The sequence below is a fragment of the Eucalyptus grandis genome, chromosome 11 (assembly GCF_016545825.1).
Source record: "Eucalyptus grandis isolate ANBG69807.140 chromosome 11, ASM1654582v1, whole genome shotgun sequence".
NCBI lineage: Eukaryota > Viridiplantae > Streptophyta > Magnoliopsida > Myrtales > Myrtaceae > Eucalyptus > Eucalyptus grandis.
The window spans coordinates 41,268,987-41,288,163 of NC_052622.1; the positions used below are offsets into that span (position 1 = coordinate 41,268,987).

Consider the following 19,177-nt stretch of genomic DNA (forward strand, 5'->3'; position numbering starts at 1 on the left):
AATCGAAGTTACCAACAAGTCTAAATCCAATAGCTACATAGGGAAATTACGGGTAGTTGGAACTAGTGATCGGTTTATAAGTGTGAGAGAAAATCTCACCTCTTGAGTTAGCTTTTGAAATGATAGAGGTCAAGACCACCTAACATCAAAAAATAAAAAATAAAAAATTATAATACTACGAAAGTATCCCTCCTCTCTTTTCCAATTCATTCCCTCTCCGTCCTTTAATAATTCTGTGTGCTTTTTCTACCTCCGGTCAGAGAGACCCTCAACATCATAAAAGCATATACACTCAGCCAGCACTTCATCCTTGTCTCGAAAGGATAAAAAAAAACACAATAAAATAGTGTTGCCGCTTCATGATTGTTAGAAAAGTGATAAATTATGAGGTTAAGTAGGAGCAAGGCAAGAGAGACTGACCATTAGTCATATTGCACGTTGCATTCAACAAAAGATAAAGCACAAGGAAACAAAACCCCCCACGAGTGAAACCGTCGGTGGTGGGACTGTATTATATGCTATCATTGACCATGCATTTTTGCTTTCCAAACCCAGCACAAGTAGCTGACAAAATATATTTTTTTTGGGTACGACCCCTTTTTTGTGGAAAGATCGGTGGGCACCCAAAAATAGAGGTGATTATCCACAAGTAAACAAACAGATTGTGATCACCCAAGAATATTCATCAATTCTCGATAAGAAGATTCTGCTATTAATTAATGGTGCATGAACGAGAAAGCTGACATGGAAGTTGGTACATTGGCAGAAGCTAGTGGCTAGAGGTAGGAATGAGAGAGAGAGAGAGAGAGAGAGCTTTGAAGTTGTCAAGAGAATAGGGAAGTGGAGAAGTGGGGGGCAAAGAGAGAGACGTGGTTGGTGGATGGTAGTCGGCAACAATATTTGAAATGAAATCCTTGGAAGCATGGAAATCAAAACACCAATGTGAAAGAATGATCAGGTTTTGCATGAAGGGTAACTAGAGGCAATGCTTGATAAGTTTTGCATTAAGGATAACTAGAGGCAATGCTTGAAGAATGATCAAGTTTTACATCCGCACGAGCTGAATAAAGGCAGTGGGTAATAATCCAACGAAGGGGATGAAGTGGGTGGTCGGGAACATACTCTTTTACCTTCTTTTTGGCGAGGGGAGAATGCTTAGTGTGTCAGTTAACGATTTAAAATCAATTAGGCATATTTTTCTTCTATTTTCTCTCGACGATACTATTCTCCCCTTCCTTCTATCTCCTATGAACCTGCAGCATTTTTGCCATAGTGTGTAATTGAGATTCTCGGATTGTGAGTGTTACAGCAAAATGGTAAAAGTCAATATCACCCCTCAACTACTTCTCTAAGTTAGAGTAATTGTGAATGTGAAGATATAACAGTGAATTTAGGGAGTACATCATAATTATAAACTTGCTTTGCATATAATTTTTTACAGTCTAAATTGATAAGTTATAACCGCGCCGTAAACTTATTTAGTAGATGAATAGAGAGAAGAACATAAGAATATCCATGAGCACAAAAGTTTTGTTTTATAATTGATTCAATAGTTTGGAAGTTTGAGAATCCAAAGTCAAAAAGACCTATATCTAAATAAAATTTTCTTTTATGCCATGAAATTGTTGTTAAATTCTTTATTAATGCATACTTTCACATTGCATTTTGCGCACAACTCATCATGATGTAGGCCACCAGCTCAACCAAGTAAATATGCGAAATAAGTTTCTTCAGAGGCTTGACTATGGACTTATGTATACAGGAACCGCATATTTCAACTATATCAAATTTTTATCACATAAGATATACCTTCTCCCAAGAGATTCTGGAATTATGTTAAATAGAAAATTCAAATTTCATACGGACACGTCAAATTAGAAAACCTTTGTCATGTCGGATATACAAAAATATGCCGATAAAATATATTCCCCATACTTAGCACAGGACAGCCTAATGCCAACTAGTGAAAAAAGGAAACTTAATAATTTAACTGAGATTATATATAAACCTTAAGATTTTATTGATGGAATTAAAGATCTCTCTTCTTGTAGAATGATCGCCCCCTCGAAGTTACGTAGGTCAAATTTTTAGGTGTTGAAAAGGGTTGCCTCTATGTACAAAGAGCATATGAATGATCCCCACATTTTTCGGGTTTTATCTTCTCCAGCCAAGACTTGATTATTCAAATGCAAATCCCGAATTGCAAAGCAAGGCAAGAACTTCAAAAAAAGGAGTTTTCCAGTTACAAAAATTCACGAGTTAAAAATTCACGACCGAGACTTGTTTAATCTTGTCATCAATGGTTTGTTCGAAAAGGCCAAGGCCGGGGCCAACAGAAAAACCTGTGGAGACGTCACCTCAACTTTTATTTATTCATTTATTTATTCGAATAGAGTCCTCTCAATTGTCAATTACTTGACTCAATCTGCTGTCCTTCGTGGAAAGCATGCATATAAAAAATTGGCTTGATTCTCACCTTTTACCAAATAAAAAAAAAAAAAATTTAGCTGACGTGACCACTACCTTGATAACCGCAATGGTTTGGACTCTCTCCCCCTCATGAAGAGGAGGGAGTTTGAATCCCCTCACGGTTGCTTGGGGTCTTAAGTGGGACACCGGGGGTGGTGGGTCCTCTTGCTTATGTGTTCCCCCAAATTTATTCACCGGCTGCCGGCTGTACGAGATTCCTGGATCACAAAAAAAAAAAAAAAAAATTGGCTTATGTGTGACAAACCCTCTCAAGTGTGGCTTGAATGCAAGCTTGGTTATGAGTCACACTCGAAATAAAAGTGTAATGAACTGAGGTGAAAGCTAATTTTAATATCATATTAGAAATTCAAACCAAAAAATTCTCGCTATCAAGTGAAAAGGAAATAATATATTTATCATGTAAATTTGTAAAAATTTAATGTGTGATGCTTTTAACGCACAAGTTTACCATTGCATGGCCGTGGAAAATTCAGCTGCAAAGTCAACTCCAAAAACACTTTAAATTATATAACCAAGGATTTCTAGAAGAAATATCGGCCATGGGAAAAAAAAAAAAAAAAAAAAAAAAAAAAAAAAAAAAAAAAACCTCACAAGTGAGTTTGAAATCTTGAAGGACATGATTGTAGACAAAGTGCTGGACAAGGATTCGAATCAATGCATCGAAACCAGCCTAACGAGTGACGCCATATCCGTTACGTACGTGCCTGTCCACTAATTCCTCTCCCACTCACCCCTACGTCCCCTCACAAAACCACATACAGTAAGCAAATCGCACAAAGGGGTCGCTCTCTTTCCTGAAGATGTTTTAAAGCTCGCCCTGCAACACTGCTCTTGAGCGCACTGTACCTGGCCAGAGGCCATACCTTGATTGGCGAATTAAAGTAATAATTGATTGTCCTCGATTCCTAGTGGAGCCCCATGGTTTATCAAAAGTGTGTGTGGACGCGTGTTATATAAAGGGCTCCAGTTTTCATTGCCAGATGCACCCTCCACGAACAAAACCCATCGTTGCCAGTTCAATACATTTCCTCCAGCAAGCAGACAGAAGGAGAGGGAACGGATAAGGTAGAGAGCAGAGCGATGGACGCGAAGAGGTTGTTTCGCAAGCTGAAGCCCTTCCTCGCTGTGGTGTTCTTACAGTTCGGGTTGGCGGGGATTGACATCCTCTGCAAGGCTGCCCTAAACAAGGGCATGAGCAACCACGTGCTCGTCGTCTACTGCCATGCCGTCGCGACGATCGTCATCGCCCCTTTTGCAGTCATCATCGACAAGTATCTCTCTCTCTCTCTCCACCATATAATCTAAACTAATATATGTGAGAACTGCTTCCCGAATTTGTTCCCCACTCGACGATATTCCTGTATCAATGACAAGCTTTGATAGGTTTATTCGGCGGAGTCTTGTTATACGTCCGTGTTGTTTTATCGGGCCAACACCTCCACGTTTTCTTCGCTTGGTTTGGTTTTGGTTAAATGCGAAGTCTTGACATTGGATTATTTAATCATGTGAACATTTCTTCTTCAGGAAAACAAGGCCCAGAATGACACTCCCCATCTTCATCAGGTTGATAGTGCTAAGCTTACTGGAGTAAGTACGAAATCAACTTATTATTGCCACAAATTACACAATCATAAGGTTTCGCGAGAAATTGTTCGTGACCACCTTTGACATGTTGTTTCATTCTTCTCTCTCTCTCTCTCTCTCAGGCCGGTCATCGACCAGAACTTGTACTATTTGGGGATGAAGCACACGAAGGCGACACTCGCAGCTGCCATGTGCAACATTCTTCCAGCCATCACCCTTGTCATGGCTTGGATCATGCGGTGATGAACGTGTGCTGACTCTGCTCTCGACACAAGCAAATCACTCCATCGTGACCATTAGACTCTCATACGCGTCTTCTAGTAGTATCATCACTCTTTAACCACAAAAAGATGTCAAAACAATATGTCTGCTTTTGAAGAACGATAAATACACTCTATCTATCGCGAACATGATAAGATAGTTCTTCAACCATAAGGTCTCAGATTCTTTTGATTTGCAATTGGATCAGATGATGATGCGTGTAGCTTTTTAAGACAATGACATATCAATCACTATTGGCATAGGCTTGAGAAGGTGAAAATGAAGAGTATTCAGAGCCAAGCCAAGGTGTTTGGGACACTAGCGACGGTTGCCGGAGCGATGATCATGACTCTAATGAAAGGCCCTGTTCTCGAACTTATTTGGACAAGAGGAGGAGGGACGACCGCCAACAACATTCAAAACGGGAGTTCTGCTGGTGGGATCAGCCTCCAGAACTCCATCAAGGGTTCTCTCATGATCACTGCCGGATGCTTCAGCTGGGCTTGCTTCATGATTCTCCAAGTACTTAATCTCATATAGTCGATCTTCTCATGTTGGATTCGTAGATAAAGTTTTTCAAGTTTAGTGTTTACACTCTCGAAAGAGATGCTTCTGAAGATCGGCGCGGTATACACACTAACCGTGTGGTTTTTTTGGTAACTTCCAACAGGCGATTACGCTACAAACATATCCAGCTGAGCTGTCTCTCACTGCTTGGATATGCTTTTTGGGGACGGTCGAGGGTGCCGCTGTGGCTCTGTTCATGGAAAGAGGAAACGCCACCGTTTGGTTCATACAATGGGACACCAAATAACTCGCAGCTGTCTATAGTGTGAGCACTTGAACTTAGTGATTATTCAATTAATTTTCTTTTACAAAATGACCTGTGAAACTTAAGAGAGAGATTATAATGCCTTCCACTATTATCACTTGTTGTCGTTGGTGATCTTTCATCGTGAAGTTCCATAGGGAATTAACTGAACCCTGGCCATACTGTTTTTCTCATGTATGACTTCATTGATTTCAGTATTTTCGAGTAACCAAGGTGGATCCTCGACAGTTTCACCCACCAATTTGGATAACTGCATATATTTTAGGGATGTGTACCGAAAGTTTTGAAATTTATCATGAAAGTGCAATCGAGTCGTCAAATTTACAAAAATTGTAATCAAATTCTTCAAATTGTCAAACTAGTGCAATCAATTCATCCCTTTAATTTTGTCCAATTTGGCGAATGAAAAATACTAACATGTGTTTTTTTCCTATCTCTCCTATGTGGCGCTATCGTGGCTAAAACATGAAGGTTAAAACGATGTCGTTTTAATCAAAATGTGGTTTTTTAATCTAAATATCATTTAAATTAAAAAAAAAAAAGTTACATTAAAAAAAAAAAAAAAAAAAGGAATGAAGAAGGCAAAACGGTGAGCGCCTACAAGGCCCTCACCGCCACCGCCCCACCATCACCGGCCACTAGCTAGGGCCCAACAACCCATGTCGACCACTGGCTGGTCATCCCCCATCATCACTGACCCTTTACAACAATTGTACTTTTTACAAGTTTTAGAATTCAATTACATTTTCGTGACAAATTTTAGAGTTTTTAATACATCTATCCCTATATTTTATTAGTAGATGAAAGCTTCTACTTAATGTTTTCACTAGAAATTATTTTTAGCTTTGAAACAAGAAAGCTACCTTCCCGTCTCTGTTATTACAAAGTTAACATATGAGTCATGCCATGATTGGCAAATACAGGGAATAGTGTGCTCGGGAGTGGCTTACTACATCCAAGGCGTGGTCATGAAAGACAGAGGACCAGTTTTCGTCGCGGCCTTCAGTACTCTAGGCATGGTCATCGTGGCAATCTTGAGTACCTTCATTTTAGCCGAGCAGCTTTACCTGGGGAGGTGCTTCTCTTTGCCTCCTCAAATTTCTTCCCTAGTCCATCCTAATTACCAACTTCAAAATCATATTGCGCTAATTAATTTTGTTGCATCAGGCTCATCGGCGCCGTTGTCATTGTGGCCGGTTTATATCTGGTCGTGTGGGGCAAAGGCAAGGACTACAAGTCTTCTCCCGCACCTACGGACGAGCCCAAGGCGTTGCTGACGAAGTTCGTCGACCCGGGGGGCAACGGGAAGGAGAACTATAGTCATGAGATGATCACGGTCAGTACATGTAAAGCCAAGGAAACTCCGGAAGCCAATGAAAATTGATTGGCCATTTGTAACTTTGACTTTTGTGGTGACATGAAGCTCGTTAGTTAAGAAGATTCTAATTAATCGTTTTCGAGAGAGGTCTTTGCCATTACGAACATATGGTGGTGAGTTTTGGTACATCAATGCTTCCCGGAAGCAAGATTCACGTAAATGATTTTAAAAATTAAGTTAGAGCAAGCCTTTCTTACAAAGTGGCGTATAGGGGTTTTCTGAGAATAAAACCAAAACATCGGGATAACAAACATTTTCAAGTTTGACACAAAGTAAGTGTGTCAGAAATGGAGAAATAGGCCAAGCACGAGAGAAGACTCAAGGTTTTCTTTGTATTTCAGTATATCTGATTTACATTGTATGATGTCCTATAATAGTACATTAAATGTCTAACTAAAGAAAAAGAATATTTATCAAATCAAATCCAATCACAGATTGACATAATTAAATAATCACAATCTTCTGTAATCTTGGATTGATTGATTACAATCTTCAGCTTGATTTGTGCATATCTCCAACACTCCCCCTCAAGCTGACGGCTGGTATATGTCCAAGACGCCAAGCTTGCTCAGTAGATATGCATGTTGTCTTTGACATAATGGTTTGGTAAAGATATCAGCAGGCTGTTCCGTAGTTCCAATTCCATTTGTCTTGATTACCCCTTCTTGGATTTTGTCTCGAGTATAATGACAGTCAACTTCAATATGTTTCGTTCTTTCATGAAAAACGGGATTTGCTGCAAGTTTAAGTGATGCGTCATTGTCGCAATATAAGTTTGTTGGCCCTTTGACTTGTATCCCAAGATCTAAAAGCAAGCCTCGTATCCAAACTATTTCACAAACTGTCTTAGCCATAGCTCTATACTCGGCTTCAGCAGATGAAAGAGATACAGTGGATTGCTTCTTCGTTTTCCATGCAAGTAACGATTCTCCCAGCTTGATGCAGAAACCAGTGACTGATCTTCGACTCATAGGACATGTGGCATAATCTGTGTCACAATAAGCTGCCATTTCGAGATTGCAATCTCGTGAAAGAAGTAATCCAAGGCCTGGACATTTCTTCAAATACTTTATAACCTTCAAAGCTGCGTTCATGTGAGACTCCTTTGGACTATGCATGAATTGGCTAAGTGTCTGGACTGCATAACATATATCCGGCCTAGTCATAGTGAGATATATAAGTTTCCCTACAAGCCTTTGATAGCAGGATGGATCTTTAAGTGGAAGATCGTCAATCTTAGACGATGATCCAACATCATAGTCAACAGTAGTCAGCTTGATGTTATGATCAATACGGATGACAGCCGATTTACATCCTGATAAGCATGCTTATGATATTATCTCTAATACAAATTTCCGTTGACTAAGGGCAATTCCTAGCTCTGATCGAGCAATCTCAATGCCAAGGAAATACTTGGGAGATCCTAAATCTTTAATACGAAAGCTAGAATGCAAATGTTCCTTAAGTCTCTTGATGCCCAATTCATCATTTCTCATAATAAGTATGTCATCAACATATATCATCAGGTAGATTGAAGACGTACCTTTAGTCCAAGAGAATAGGGCATAATCATGCTTGGATTGCTTGAAACCAATGGTTGTAAGGGCTGAGGTGAATTTTGCATACCACTGACGAGAAGCTTGCTTGAGTCCATAAAGGGACTTACGGAGACGACACACTCCAGACTCCCCCTGTCACCGTAATCCCGGTGGAAGATCCATATATATTTCTTCAGTAAGATCTCCATGAAGAAAAGCATTGTGGACATCCATTTGATGTAGTTTCCAGTCCCGGAAAGCAGCAACAAAAAGAAAGGAACGAACAGTGACATCTTTGGCGACTGGAGAGAATGTTTCATGATAATCAAAACCCTCACGTTGCGTAAACCCCTTTGCCACTAAGCGAGCCTTATAGCGTTCCACTGAACCATCAGCCTTATATTTGATCTTGTATACCCATTTGCAGCCAATTGGCTTACGATCAACAGGTAGTGGTACTATATCCCATGTGTGGTTCTCTTCCAAAGCATGTAACTCAGCTTCCATCGCCTTTAGCCAGCGTGGATCACGAACGGCCACATCATAAGATGATGGTTCCAATTCTTCGGAGATACGACTAATGCAGCACATATGTTCCGCGGATAGACAATCAAACGAGACATAAGATGAGATGGGGTATGGAGTACCTGATGAGTTGAGTGACGCACAAACATAATCCTTTGTCCAAGTTGGGGGACGAGTGGTTCGCCCTGACCGTCTTGGAGGAATATGATCAGGTGTAGGAGATGATTCTTCTGAATTAGATGTCTCTTCAATCGATACTGTAGAGTCCGGAGCTGAGTATTCTGAGATAGGTAAAGATGCTGCATTTGTTTCGATCACGGGAGAAGAAGTCGGAACACATATATATATTGTGGATTGGGTGATAAATCCTCTTCAAAGAGAAAATTTCTGTTCTGTTGATTTGAGCTTGAAGATTCATTGGAAGATACTTCATCCTGGAAAGGGAACACATCTTCATGGAAAATCACATCTCTACTTACAAAGAAATCACCTGTCGATGGCTCAAAAACACGGTATCCCTTCTGAAATGTTGGATAACCCATAAAAATGCATCGTCTGGCTCGGGGACTCATCTTATCACGAGGACCCAAAGCAGCAGCATAACATAAGCAGCCAAAAACTTGCAAATGATCTACTTCAGGCCTTTTTCCAAATAAAATCTCAAACGGGGTACGTCCATTGAGAACCCTAGTTTTCATGCGATTGATCAGATAGGCTGCTGTGACCACACAGTCTCCCCTGAAAGCTTGAAATTTAAGTGCACGTGCTACTTCTAGAAGATGGCGGTGTTTCCGCTCAACAACCCCATTTTGTTGAGGTGTATAAGTGCACGTACTTTCATGTAGAATTCCATGTGAGGAAAATAGGGATTGACAATCATGACTAGAGAATTCTTTCCCATTATCTGTTCGAATACGTTGAACAGCTTTTCCAAATTGATTTTTGGTTAGAATGAAAAAATCTCTCAAATGAGAAAGAGCTTGACTCTTTGACTGCATAAGGAAGACCCATGTAGCACGAGAATGATCGTCAACAATAGTGAGAAAAAAACGAGACCCATCACGATGTGGTGTATGATAGGGTCCCTAAATATCTACATGAATTAAAGAGAAATTTTCTGTAGTTTGGGACTTGCTTGTGGAAAAAGGGGCACGTGACTGTTTTGCGAGATGACATATATCACATTTAGGATGTGGAAAGAAAGCACTGTGACCAAAACGTCGATGAGAAATGATAGCTTTATCATTGGTAGCAACGTTACACAATGATTCTTTATTTTCAGAAAAACATGATAAATCAATATTTTTGGGAAAACTTGTCCAAAAATACAACCCTTGTGAGAGACTACCCAAGCCCATCAGTTTGCCAGTCGAAAGGGCCTGGAAAAGACATGTGTCAGAATTGAAGAGGATTCGACATGAATTATCCTCACAAGCTTTTGACACTGAGATAAGATTTAATTCAAACTGAGGAATATAAAGCACATTTTTAAGGGTAATGGAAGGGCTAAGATGTACTGTCCCTATTTTTGTGACATTTATAATATCCCCATTTGGAAGTTTCACAGTGACTGGGAAAATATGAGCATGAGTATGAGAAAAGAAACTCTCGTCACAGATAATGTGGTCACTAGCACCTGAGTCAATGATCCATGCATCATGAGAAACAGAGCTTAGGCAAAATGAGATACCTGAGAAGCCTGCTCTTTTTTCGGAAATTTCCAGCTGTTTCAGAGCCTTCATTATTTCCTGATACTGATTTTGTGTAATTGACCGGTTGACATTGTGCCCAGTGACTTGATTAACTGAAGATTCCTTCTTTCCTTTATCTCCAGGTTTACCATGTAATTTCCAACAGGTTTCCACCGTGTGATGAGGTCGTTTGCAATAGCTGCAATATAATTTTCCTTTTCCTTTAATATTTTCCTTTGGTGTGAAATTTCTAGAACCGTAGGATCCCCTAAAGGAACCGGAGCCGTTGGATTCAACTAGGACACTAGCCGAATAATGACCGTCAGATCTGAAGAGCTGATCTGAACCGTCCACCCTAAAATTAGGGTTTCCTCCCTCCTTATTCCTCTCATTCGCGCGATAGAGAGCTTCTCCATGGAACCCGAGAGGCTGATCCACCGGAGAGAGGGCGTACAAGGAGCTGCCAGCCGGAGTGAGGCCAGATCCGGGAACGGCGAACGCCAGTGAGGGGTTCCCGGCCGTCGACAGGCCAGATCCGAGAGCCGCGAACGCCGCTCCTTCTCCGATTCGCGCGAGTCTAGTCGCCGCCATCCTCTGGCTTTCTTCTTGAACTGCCAACTGGTAGATCCGCCGGAGCGATGGTGGCGGCTCCATTGCGAGCACTTGGGACCTGAAATGTGAGTAACTTTCATTTAAAATTAGTAAAAATCGAGTCGATTTTTCTCTGTCTCGAATAGCCCTATATTGATTTAGGGTTTCCTCCGGTCCCTCGAGTCTTTCCTCGGCAGCCTCGAGTTCGTTCCAGAGGGCGGAGAGCCGATTGAAACATGTTGTGACGGTCTGATTTCCTTGTTTCAGGTTAGATACGGCTTGGGTGAGCGAGAAAAGCTTGGCCCGATCAAGCTTGCCGTACATCTCTCGAATCGCCTCCCAAATCGCTTTCGAGTCTTCAGATGGTGGAAGCCCGGCGGCCACCTCAGGAGCCAAACAGTTGCCGATCCACGTCCGCACTAGTTGATTGCACCTGCGCCAGTGCCACTGTGAGCGTTCGTCGGTCGGGAAAGGTACGCTACCGTCTATGAAGCCTTCTTTCTCCTTGGTCACCAGTGCCCGCCGAAGATCTCGAGTCCAGGTAGTGTAGTTTTCAGGTCCAGTAAGCTGCAAGGAAATGAGCCGTAGCTCGGGTTTGTCGCCCGGCGACGTGTAGAACGGGTCGCCTGGTTCCGGTCGTCCACCACTGGTTGGAAAGATGAACGGCAGGTATCCAAGTCCTGCATTCGGGTAGCTGGGTCCTGCATTCGGGTAGGGATTCCCTCCCGGACCCGTCGAAGGTGCTTCGGATCTCGGGCCTGTGCCCGTCGAGCCTGTTCCGGTGCTCGAGAATCCTTCTCCAGATGTTCCGTATGGAACCCACGACTAAGCTGGTCCAATTCCCCATGGACCCTGAAAGGGAAACCACGGGACTGATGGCCACTGAGTTGGGCCGGAAACATTGGCTGGAGCAAGTGTCGGGTTGGTAGTATGTTGAGCCGTCGAGTGATCATCTTCAGAGGGGTCGACTAAGACTGGATTCCTGCTTTGAGGTGAGTTTGGACTTTCCTCAACTGAGATTTCTCCTTGAGTATTCTTGGCCATGATGAATTCCTCTGCTTCTTTGTAGAAACTGATTTGAAGAAAGGAACAGAGGTAATTCGGAGAGTTTGGCGGAAGCTAGGTTGAAAAGTATGGCTCTGATACCATGTCAGAAATGGAGAAATAGGCCAAGCACGAGAGAAGACTCAAGGTTTTCTTTGTATTTCAGTATATCTGATTTACATTGTATGATGTCCTATTAATAGTACATTAAATGTCTAACTAAAGAAAAAGAATATTTATCAAATCAAATCCAATCACAGATTGACATAATTAAATAATCACAATCTTCTGTAATCTTGGATTGATTGATTACAATCTTCAGCTTGATTTGTGCATATCTCCAACAAAGTGTGGCAAATCTATGCAGTGAGATTCACAGAAAGCAACATGAGTCAATGATTTCAACTTTTCACATTTGATTTTTAATAAGATTAACGCACATTGTCTTTCATTTTTAATTAACACGAAACATTTTAAACTTTAAAAATACTCAAAATCTTGACAGATCCAATTCTACGTACTAGTTCGCGATTTTCGGAATTTAAGATTTTTTGGGGAAAATGGAAAAATGAAATTACGAGTAGATGAAAATCTGCCCCAGGCGATGCTTTATTTGGGCCCGACTTTTGCATTATGACAATATATCAAGTCGCATTGGGCCGTACACCGCCAGGGACGAAGTTGAGTTGATTTATTGTATGAAAAAACTCATCTTTCTCGGCTTAGCCCCTTGTAGACCCGAATATGTTGAACAAGAAATAATAAATCCCATTTAAATATAAGCTTGAGAGAGTTAACCTATTGACCCACTTTTGATCCGAAATAATAACAACATTGACCGCGTCATAGCCGACCAGATTACTTCGATGTTTGGACCAAAAACATGTGTAGCTAGACCAGGAACCTAGGGCCCAAACTCCAGACCCTAAAGCTTTGAATAAGGTCCCCAGTGGCCGGATCCCAGACCAAGGTATCCCAAGTTAGCTCCACGGAGAAAATTACAAAAAAAAAAGAGTCAAAAACTTATTATAATTTTGTCAATTCAATTATAAACCTTTTTATTATGTCAATTGAGTACTAAATCTTTTGACGTTTTACCTATTAAGTCTATCTAACTAATTTTGATCGAAAATCTCCAATGTAAACACTGATCATTTTATGTGGCAAAACCAGAGCTATTTTGAGTATCTTCAATTCTATAAGCATGGTCATTGTCGTTATTTTAAGTACTTTCATTTTAGCCGAAGAGCTTTTCTTGGGAAGGTACTATCTTTTGCTCCTCAAATTTCTTCCCTAATATGTGCTAACCATCATTTTTTAGAGATTATATTATGCTGATTGATTTTGGTAAATCAGGATTATCGGCGTCATCACCATTGTGGCTGGTTATACATCGTGGAATTGGGCCCAAGCGACAGGCGAAAATGGCTGACCCGGGGCCATGGAAAAGACTAATGTTTTTTGGAAGCAAGATTCATGTATCAATTAAGTGCAGACGCTTAATATGTGAAGGCAATAATTTAAAAGTCCTAAGTTGTGCCGTAGTGGGGTGGAAGAACTTTGTGCTCGTCCCCATATCGGGAGCCAATACAGCCGCTATCTACTAACCCCGGTACCTTCCTCTTGCCTAGGAAGATTTTGAATTTCTCCTCGCCATTTCAAATGGTGCACCTCTCCTGTTCTCCATCTCTACCAAATCTCTTTTCAAGACTTTCACTTCTCTATCTCGCGTTGGAAAATTGTCTGCTGCTCCAGCCTCCAGGTTCCAAGGGCTTTTATATACCCGTTCTAATCTGTCCATCAAGCTACTATTTCTCAGTGAAAGGGAATTCCAAATTTCTTGTATTAGATTAAGGCAGTCCTCGCATCGAAGTTGCTTTGAATTTGAATTTCTTTTTTCGTTTTGGGGTTTGGCAGAAAAAAAAACATCGTTGGGCTATGGTCCAATCCTACCACGGAAAGAGCAAAAGCTTATGTTGGAATTGAACTTGGTGCAGGCCTTTGCTCTCTCTGCCAAAACAGCTCGAGCATTTTTCTGTTTGTGGACGAATCTGTACAGTGTACATTTTCCTTCGGTGCTTCTTTATAAGGGAGAATCTTGTGCTACTACCTCAGTTTCTCCACATAGTGGTTTGTCTTTTCCACAAAAAATATGCCAACAAGGGCTTAACTCCTTAACTTCAGCCCTAAGCCAAGGAACCTTTGTGCAATGTTCACATCTTTTCCTACAATACCTTGCATAATATCCTATTCTCCCACACGACAAACAAGGATGCGGTAGGTGTTCATAATAGGTATCGAACCACAAAGGATTCCCATCATAAGTCGTTAAAAACTCCCGGTTTCAAAGGTGAAAAGACCGAGAGATTTATTCTAGCTCCACCAGACTTTTGTGATGTTATTCCTTGTGACTCCGTCCACATCCACATCCAAGACCGACCCTATCTCATCAGCTACTCGTTGAACCGCCTTCTCCTAGGAGCATTCATAGGAAAGGCCATGAAATTGTACCCAAAAAGCACAATGGTTAAAAAGTGACATTTTCAGGAGCTTATGAAGCTCCCAAATCTTTCTTAGAACCGGTTATTTGAGAAGGACCAAACACAACATTGATGTTGCTTTCAGATTTGAAAGTTATAGCGAAGAGTCCCCGATCAATTTGAGATAAGGTCCTCGTTGTGCTCTGAAATGCTTGCACATTAATATGAAGATTCAGCAGAAATTTCACAAATCAGGTGAGGCTACTTTTCCTCTGTTTGTCAGCTGTAACGATGCCATCGGCAACATCGACGACCTTAGATCCAGTTTTCTGCATAGAGTTGCTGCTCTGGTAAAAGCTAGGATTACGATATAAGAAAAGCTAGCCCCTAGCAAGAGATGGAGCTCTACCAAGACGAGAGAGAATTCTAAGTGAATGATTGCCATTTTTCGATCTCTCTCAAACAGCCCTTTTCAAAAGCTAGCTGGTTCGACCAGTTTTTCCAAACTGGTTGCAATCAAAACGTGCTTAGTATCTATCACAAGTGGAATGAGAAGCTTTTCTCTGCAATCAAAACGTGCTTAAAGGGTTTGCCTGGCAGGGAAGAATGCATTTCATTGAGAGTACTTTTCTGCAAAATGTTTTTCGATGATTTCCGATGTCTCACACACGGAAAATGAATGGAAACCCCCAGTTGAGAAAAGAAATCGTGTTTCAAAATAGCTCTATTGCACTAATGAGTGAAAACTACCACTATTCTTTTAACGCTGAAGATTTCGAATTCCCTCCATTTTCAAGGAAAACATTCCCTTCTATAACGAAGTTGTTTGCAAAACAAACTACAAAGCATCTAAGAGTGAAAACTACCGCTATTCTTCTAAAGCTGAAGGTTTCGAATGTTTGAGCCCTCCCTCCCTCTCACTCTCTCGAGATCCTAAAGGAATTCGTTATCAAAACTTATAATCAAATACAAGAAACCTATCCCCTTTGCATTTAAACTTACCAAACACGGGGAAAACGACCATTTATAAGGAAAACGATTTTCTAAGAAAACATTCCCTTCTATAATGAAGTTGCTCGCAAAACAAACTACAAGGCATCTAAGCGTCCAGTTGTATATATCATACTTGTACTCCCATCAAGAGTGATGAACGAAGAGCAGAGAGTAATCCTCCACAGTGACAAAACGAAAACAGATCTCACAGTGAAAGAAGACCAGATGAGTCTCTTACAAGGCAGAGCATTGGCTAAATTTGACTCACTTAATCGAGTCGGTCCAACATAAATGACCGATTCACCCCTAATGTGCATCCTACAAATTGTTAGTGTTACAAATGTAGTTAATTTTCTTGGGGGATTATCAGCAAGTGATCCTCATTCTTGAAATTCGCTAACTACTTGTGCATGGTGAAGTATAACCACAACTCCCAGTGCAACCAATCAAAGTGCTGTATTAGAGCAGTGCTCCCGTAGATGCAGATGCAGAGTCAATGGAATCGAAATGGTTTTCATAACCAATGAGTCTCACCTGTTAACCTCAACAACTGAAGGGAAAGTAGAGAAGAATTCATTTGATCTCAGAATGTTTTCTACATTCCAATGCCATACTGACTTTCCTGCACTGAACATCAACCATGAAAGCTGCATGAGCAAAACTTTCCTTTCCATTGCCTAGGGTCGGCCATAAGTTAACCCCAGAAAGCTGAATAAAACCAAATCATGACAAGTGGTGGAACTTCTAGATGTGGCTGTCGTGGTTGGATGAGTTTAGCAGACACTTATCCAGGTAAAACTGCCCTTGCAAACTGAAGGACTCAGTGCGAGCAAATCACCACTCTTGTTTAGTGGACAAAATGTTGTTACAAAAAGGGGCTTCGAGAACCACACCCTGATCAGTATCGCCTCAGGCATACTTCCCCACAGAAGGAAAAGGGTTCCTCGATCCAGGAAAAACATCTCCATCAGATTAACCGACACAATTCCTAACAAGTAGAAGTAAATATAGAAAACACATCACGATGATACCTACATAATAAATTAGACAAGGCAGCTTATGACAATTGCTTCCATTAACCTCCCCATATATACGCTGAAGTTCTCGGGTTGCTGCTAAATATGACTCTGAAAAGAGCAAATTAAGCTTTCCGAGAAGAAAGTGCAAGATGACAGTAAAATTGGACGATAACAGTAATTCCTATGATTCTTCGAAGTTCATCATGCTAATGCAAAGCCATTGATGATAGAAGGAAGTCAAATTACCTTTCCAGAGACGGAAGGATTTTGATTGATCGAAGAACCATTTATAGTTTGCATGACTTGAAACAACATATTTTGGGGTGTGCTCCTGAGTTCCTGAACAATCCTATAGATGGTATTTCCATTGTTGTAAAATCCAAACCAAATTACTAGCCATTATATGTTTTAGACTTGTGTTACGTTTCGTCAAGTTGTCTCATTCTGAACTTATCACGTTCTAGATCTCGTTCTGTACTTATGTTGTTCTGAACCTAACATGTTCTAGACCTATCACGTTTTGGACTTGTGTCTCGTGCCGTATGCAAAGTTTGAGTGTGTTTCGGCTAAAGAGATTTTTTAATCTGGACGTAAGTTTGAATATATTCATCTAGTCTTTTGACTCTTTCAAGTATAATTTTTTACAATATCCTTTATACGTTTTATTATCTGCATAGTCTGTTACTCAATTATTAAATATGTTAATAGCCTTTGATTTATTTCATCATTTTCAAAATATCATAAGAGATTTTCCTAACAAAATTGACAAGCCAAATGACCAAATGAGAAATTACTAGGAAAAAGGTCTCCATCCACTTTTCTCCCCATATTCAGTTTTTCCGTGCCAATAGATGGATTGCATCTCTCATTACACTTGACAGCTCCAGTCGTTTCAGTATCAAGTACTTGTTCAGAGAAATGAGCAGGGGCGGAAACTGTGTTAAAACCAGAAGTAAAGCCCCATGGAGATGAGTTCGTGCTCAACAGTCCTAAAAAGGAAGTGTTGCTTGGAACTTCTATGGCCTGTTTCTTGCTGGGATGCTCTGCCTCAGGGCCATCCGTGAACCATTGTTACGACCACTTGGCTTCGATTCTAGAAGTATTATCGGAAGCCATCTCACTGTTAGTTAAGCCATCAGCATCTTTTCCCGTCCAAAAGCCCTGATTCTGGAAAGATTACCCAAAGAAATGGCTTAGAATCTTGTATTTCAGTATAGACAGAAGACACACTTGTCATCCTTCACAAAATGTAAGCACAGTTTTACCACCATGACACCACCACTAATCATTACATTTTTTCCAAAGTGCACATAGCATTTCTTATATTAGCATCAAGCAAGACAGGACCATCAAAATCACACATATTTAATGCAAAATGTAAAGCTTCTATGGTGCTTCTTAATATTGTTTCTGAGTCTCTGCTTAATCGCAAGATGAAATTTAGAAATTGCTTCATCTTAATTATTCCCGTTGACAAATTGTTCAGTTCTGACTCTTTGAATCAATCAAACAATCCTTAAACCATCAAGAAGTTATTAGAAAGAGCCAACTACGTAGTATTAGTCGAAGAAAGAAAGAACAGAAGAATCCTTAGACGATGCAAAATGCATTAAGTAATCTGACAGCAGATCGCTTAAACTTGCTTCAAAATAGCATGTTCGTGGGGCAAATATTTTCGTTCAGGCACTACAAACTTCTTAGTGGCGATATGGGGCAACTCCTTTCAGTGTCCACATGCAACTCACGTGCTTATTTTGATGGCAACATCGGGGACAATTTTGTCTAAAATTTTATGCTATGTTTCCAATTGAATTTAGAGATCAATCTGAAACAAAAAAGCCCCATATTGTTAACTCCTTACGAACGTAATAACAGCAAAAATTTCAAATAAATACAAGAAACTCTTCAAAGCTAGTAACCGAAAATTGAGAATCTGAAAAATCGTACCCATAATATAAGGAGAAACACAAATACCACAATTTGGGCCTTCATTGTTTCGTATGAGGAGGCCTTTTGGTTGAGCACAAACCGTAACTTCAATTAGGGGTTTATTCAAATTGGGTCAAAGTAGAAAATTCTGGAGAAAATTGCTCATAATATTGCGCCAAATTAGCACGTAACAAGCATGTGCAAGTCGGCCAACAAGCTGGAGGGATTATTTGGAATTAAGTTGGCCACTTCAAGCACTTATTAAAGACTCAACTCCGTACCTTTATTTGGTATCTTTCCAATACTAATAAAACGACAGGAGTGTCCTTCTTAATTTTTGAAAGCAGTAGAACTAAGTTTTTTATTCCTATTGAAATTCACTGTTTGTTTGCTTAGTCAGAAGCGCACTTGTAAACTAATTTATTTTCCATAATGGTGGCCTACTAGCGCAAACGGGTTCGTATTTTCTTCATTGGGAAGTTCTTCACGTTCTTCTTTGACGAGTTTATACATTTTGACGAGTTCCTCCTCACCCCCTCTCCTTTCTGTCTGTTGCGACCTCTCTCTCTCTCTCTCTCTCTCTCTGTGTCCCCAATGGCGGAACTTCTCTCTTCCCTCTGCCTCCACACGCACCTCTCTCCGAGAAGGAATCTTTCTGTTTTTCTCTTCTTCCCCTCACGCCGTCTAATGCATTCTAAAAGGTTTGGATCGCGGCTTGCGTCACAGCTGGTGCGCCTCGCGCTCGCTTACGGACGCTCGCTCGCTCGTTCCTTCCTACGCGTGTGGGCGTGTGTATACTTCTGCAAAATAAATGGATATTTA

The 19,177-nt window shown here is 40.7% G+C and overlaps 1 pseudogene; it reads left to right on the forward strand.

The window, feature by feature from the left end:
- Window positions 1-3,489: 3,489 nt before the first annotated feature.
- LOC104426495 lies at window positions 3,490-6,632 on the forward strand (annotated as a pseudogene).
- Window positions 6,633-19,177: the final 12,545 nt, after the last annotated feature.